Here is a 5,496-nt window from a genome sequence, read left to right on the forward strand (position 1 = left end):
TACTTAATGGAAAATGTCCCGAAGAAACCCAACGAGAAACTAAGAATCCTGTTATAGAGAAAAAAGTAACTATCATTCCTTTTTCTGACGAATCACGTAATCTCCCAAGTTCACGAACTAATAAGGTTATCAAATGAATCGTAATCACAATTGAAATCGTTGAGAAAGAGATATGAGTTAGTATATGTTCTAAAGTTGCAAATAGCATAAGGGGAAGGTCCCATTACAAAATTGTAAATTTCGAATTGATTTCTAATCTATTGTATTCCTTTTCAAGAATGCCGCCACTCGGATTCGAACCGAGATGCTTGAGCACTGCTTCCTAAGAGCAGCGTGTCTACCAATTTCACCATGGCGGCTAACTTCAAATAATAGGTAACTTAAAAGAATAATAGCTATTATCTCGGGAATCGTCGATATTGGGAAAGTCCATAAAATTTAGGAACATTAGAGTTTTCATTAAAATGGACTTCGTTTGGTAGTATCGTTTCCATTTTTTTTTTACAATAAACTCTTGCTTTGCCCAATAGAAACACTGGTTGAAAGAGTTGGAACTTCTTTTTTCTAACTTGCAATTATAGATATAGAACTAATTTTTTCTAATTAATTTATCGTTTAAATTTTGAAAATTCTTTCAATACAATGAAAAAAATCCAAAAGGGTTTCTATTTAATGATGAAATTAAAATGGATAAATAGAAAAGGCTTTTTGGATTTTTGAAAAATTTCTAGAATGAAAGTCTTTATGCTCTTATTAATAAGATTTACTAACCTTATGATTTTGGATAAGATAGGTGGAAGTTGTAAGTCCTATTGTAAGAATACTCCACTTTTCATAATTTTCATAATAAAATATGAGCATTCTATTATGAAAATTATGAAAAGTTCATTGATAGGAAAAGAATACTTAGCACACAGTATACCAAACAAAACTTTTTTTTATTGTATATATAAGAGGGGTTTGTTATAAGAATATTGTACCGAAGTAATTCGACACATAAAAGTACATTCAAAGAAGAATCCAAATTATTAAATAATTGGAATTCTTTTTTGAAAAATCAATTCATATTATTCCAAAATCTTATTATTTGTTTGTTTGTTGCCCAGAAAAACCCTTTGGTTTTGGATGCTCATTACCACTGGAAAATGATCTTGATTTTACTAAAGAATAAGATTGTACTATGGAAAAATAAGTCTTTTTCTTCCAAATATTTTTACGAATACGCTTTTTTGACATTGAAGTACGTTTTTTTGGAACTGCCATTCAAAAAGGAAATTACTTTTTTCTAGTTGTATGTGAAAGACATCTATTGCTGCAAATCAATCCTTCTTTCTTGTTTTTATTAGTATTTATACTTAGATACTGAAAGATACTGAAATTGTGAATTATTTTTTACTTCATTTTGTCTAATGCGGATAAGACAAGAATTTTTAAACATTTTTTCTGTATATATTTTATACTTTGTTTTAATAATATAGAATATATAGAAGGGTTTCCCATTTATATCTATTTATATATCAAGTATACTCCATATATAGATATATGGTATGGAAGCCTATCCCCCGGGGGGATAAAAAGAAGGGAAAATTCAAATAGTTAATTAAGCTCAGAATGATATTGTATTGTATTCCATAAAGGAAAGGAATTCTAATCAAAACAAAAAATACTGAGTCTCTTAAACAAGACATTCTAAAACTTAGGTAATTTATAGTCATAAGGACTATTCGATAATTTCTTATAAACATAGATTTTCATTGGAATTCACTCAATCAGTTATGGAACAAGAGAGCTGTTTCATCTTTGTTTTAAAGAAATATAAAAATGAATAGAAAGTAAAAAGTAAAACGATTCCTTTTTTTTTTTTTGTAAATATCTTTATTTAGATAATAACTAGGTAACGAAGTTATTTGATTAACTTTTTGAATTTAACCAACTAAACCCATTCTTCATTTTTTATTATTTCAATGAGATAAATTTTTAAAAAATGAAGAATTCCAGTATTTTTTCTTATTCTTTTTATTTATTCTTTCAGAAAGAGATAAGAGTTGGTTTGGTGAATCGGAAACAATTTTATAGAAAAATTGAAGTAAAAATCGCAATTTCTTTTCTTATGGAACATACATATCAATATGCATGGGTAATCCCTCTTCTCCCACTTCCAGTTATTATGTCAATGGGATTTGGCCTTATTCTTATTCCGACAGCAACAAAAAATCTTCGTCGCATATGGGCTTTTCCTAGTGTTTTACTCTTAAGTATAGCTATGGTATTCTCAGTTCAACTGTCTATTCAACAAATAAATGGAAGTTCTATCTATCAATATCTATGGTCTTGGACCGTCAATAATGATTTTTCTTTAGAATTTGGATACTTGATTGACCCACTTACTTCTATTATGTTAATACTAATTACTACTGTAGGAATCCTGGTTCTTATTTATAGTGATGGTTATATGTCTCACGATGAAGGATATTTGAGATTTTTTGTTTATATAAGTTTTTTCAATACTTCTATGTTGGGATTGGTTACTAGCTCCAATTTGATACAAATTTATTTTTTTTGGGAACTCGTGGGAATGTGTTCTTATTTATTGATAGGCTTTTGGTTTACACGACCAATCGCAGCGAGTGCTTGTCAAAAAGCTTTTGTAACTAATCGTGTAGGGGATTTTGGTCTATTATTAGGAATTTTAGGTTTTTTTTGGATAACAGGTAGTTTAGAGTTTAGGGATTTGTTCCAAATCGCTAATAACTGGATTCCTAATAATGGAATTAACTCTTTACTTACTACTTTGTGTGCTTTTTTATTATTCCTTGGTGCAGTTGCGAAATCCGCACAATTCCCTCTTCACGTATGGTTACCCGATGCTATGGAAGGACCCACTCCTATTTCGGCTCTTATACACGCAGCAACTATGGTTGCTGCGGGAATTTTTCTTCTAGCTCGACTTCTTCCTCTTTTCATATCTTTACCTTTGATAATGAGTTTTATTTCTTTAGTAGGTACAATAACACTATTCTTAGGAGCTACTTTAGCTCTTGCTCAGAGAGATATTAAAAGAAGCTTAGCCTATTCTACAATGTCTCAATTGGGTTATATGATGTTAGCTCTAGGTATAGGTTCTTATCAAGCTGCTTTATTCCATTTGATCACTCATGCTTATTCAAAAGCTTTATTGTTCTTGGGATCTGGATCCGTTATTCATTCAATGGAACCTCTTGTTGGGTATTCACCAGATAAAAGTCAAAATATGGTTCTTATGGGCGGTTTAAGAAAATACATTCCAATCACAAGAACTACTTTTTTATGGGGTACACTTTCTCTTTGTGGTATTCCACCTCTTGCTTGCTTCTGGTCCAAAGATGAAATCCTTAGTAATAGTTGGTTGTATTCGCCCTTTTTTGGAATAATAGCTTCCTTTACTGCAGGATTAACTGCCTTTTATATGTTTCGGATATATTTACTTACATTTGGTGGGTATTTGCGTGTTCATTTTCAAAATTACAGTAGCACTAAAGAGAGTTCCTTGTATTCAATATCCTTATGGGGAAAAAGGATACCCAAAGGAGTGAATAGGGATTTCGTTTTATCAACAACGAAGAGTGGAGTTTCTTTTTTTTCACAAAATATACCCAAAATTCAAGGTAATACAAGAAATAGGATAGGATCCTTTACTACGTCTTTTGGGGCTAAAAACACTTTTGCCTATCCGCATGAAACGGGAAATACTATGTTATTTCCTCTTCTTATATTACTACTTTTCACTTTGTTCATTGGATTCATAGGAATCTCTTTTGATAATGGAGGAATGGATAATGGAATAGCAGAGTTAACCATATTATCAAAGTGGTTAACTCCCTCAAAAAACTTTACCCAGGAAAGTTCTAATTCTTTTGTAAATTCATATGAATTTATTACTAATGCAATTTCTTCTGTAACTCTAGCTATCTTTGGTTTATTCATAGCATATATCTTCTATGGATCTGCTTATTCTTTTTTTCAGAATTTGGATTTAATAAACTCTTTTGTAAAAAGAAATCCTAAAAAAGAATTTTTGGATCAAGTAAAAAAAAATATATACAGTTGGTCATATAATCGTGGTTATATAGATATTTTCTATACTAGGGTCTTTACCCTCGGTATAAGAGGGTTAACCGAACTAACGGAGTTTTTTGATAAGGGTGTTATTGATGGAATTACCAATGGAGTGGGTCTTGCTAGTTTTTGTATAGGAGAAGAAATTAAATATGTAGGGGGAGGTCGAATCTCGTCTTATTTATTCTTTTTTTTATGTTATGTATCTGTGTTTTTATTCTTTTTTCTTTCTTAAGTTAAGGAATTCAAGTCTCTTGCAAAAATAACTATCCTACCCCTTTCTACAATCTCTCTATAATCCCACCTTGTTACATAAGGTAAGTATTGTATAATCGTTCGGTTTTCCGCGATTTTTTCCATTCCTCTGTGTAAATACCCTAATATGGGTTCACAATCAATAACATCCTCACCATCAAGAGTAACGATCAGTCGAAGAACACCATGCATTGATGGGTGTTGAGGGCCCATATTGACTATCATGAGATCTTTTTTTGTAAGCGGTAGACTCATATCCTTTCTTCCTTAATTCATTATTCCATGAAAATGGATTATTCCATGAATTCCTCAAAGTGAGGCTCATCAAAATGAAAAATCTAAGACTACTATAAAGACTACTAAAAAAATAATAAAACAAGAAAAAAATTTGAAGGATTAAATTACTGCTCCCGAATATTCAACTGACCGATTAATTTCTTATAACGTACTCTATTTTTCTTTGCCAAATAAGCCAGCAAACGTCGACGTTTTCCCAAAAGTCTTCGTAGACCTCTTTCCGATGAAAAATCTTTTTTGTGTAATTCCAAATGTGAAGCAAGTCTCCGTATCTTATTGGTGAAACTGAATACTTGAAATTCAACAGAACCCCTGTTTTCTTCTTTTTCTTCTTTAACCATAAATCCTAAAATTTTTCTACCTCCTTTCTTTTTCATGTATTTTTCTGATCAGGAAAAATAAAAAATTATGTCAGTTATTTTGAAGTTATTCTAATCTCGTACACACACAAATTTGCAATTATTCATCTACTACTGGAATTTGGATTTTTTTTATCGATGCAAATTGGATTTGGATAGAAGGGTACATTCTTTCTACTATTTTAGATAGAAGAAATGTTTCTTCTATCTAAATATAGTAGAAAGAATTTTGCTGATTTATTTATTGCTATATGCAATTTATGGAATTGATACACCATTTAATTGATATCATTTAGCAAAATGAAACACAGCATAGGCATCCATCTTTTGGCTCGAGAATTTCACGGGATAGAGATATGGTATAAGAAATAGACTATTAAGTAACTCTAAATGAATTGTGGATACATCTGTATCCTTAACATACTGAAACGATTGCCATTATTCGTATCAAACCAATAGCGATTCATACAAGCTAAATCTTCTAATCAAT

General features: G+C 30.8%; 1 non-coding gene across 1 annotated transcript; it reads right to left on the minus strand.

Annotated features, from left to right (window-relative positions):
- Window positions 1-279: 279 nt before the first annotated feature.
- On the minus strand, window positions 280-359 carry TRNAL-UAG. Its single transcript has one exon. It is a non-coding gene; the product is annotated as a tRNA-Leu (tRNA).
- Window positions 360-5,496: the final 5,137 nt, after the last annotated feature.

Source organism: Hordeum vulgare, unplaced genomic scaffold (assembly GCF_904849725.1).
Source record: "Hordeum vulgare subsp. vulgare unplaced genomic scaffold, MorexV3_pseudomolecules_assembly, whole genome shotgun sequence".
In the NCBI taxonomy this organism is placed as follows: domain Eukaryota; kingdom Viridiplantae; phylum Streptophyta; class Magnoliopsida; order Poales; family Poaceae; genus Hordeum; species Hordeum vulgare.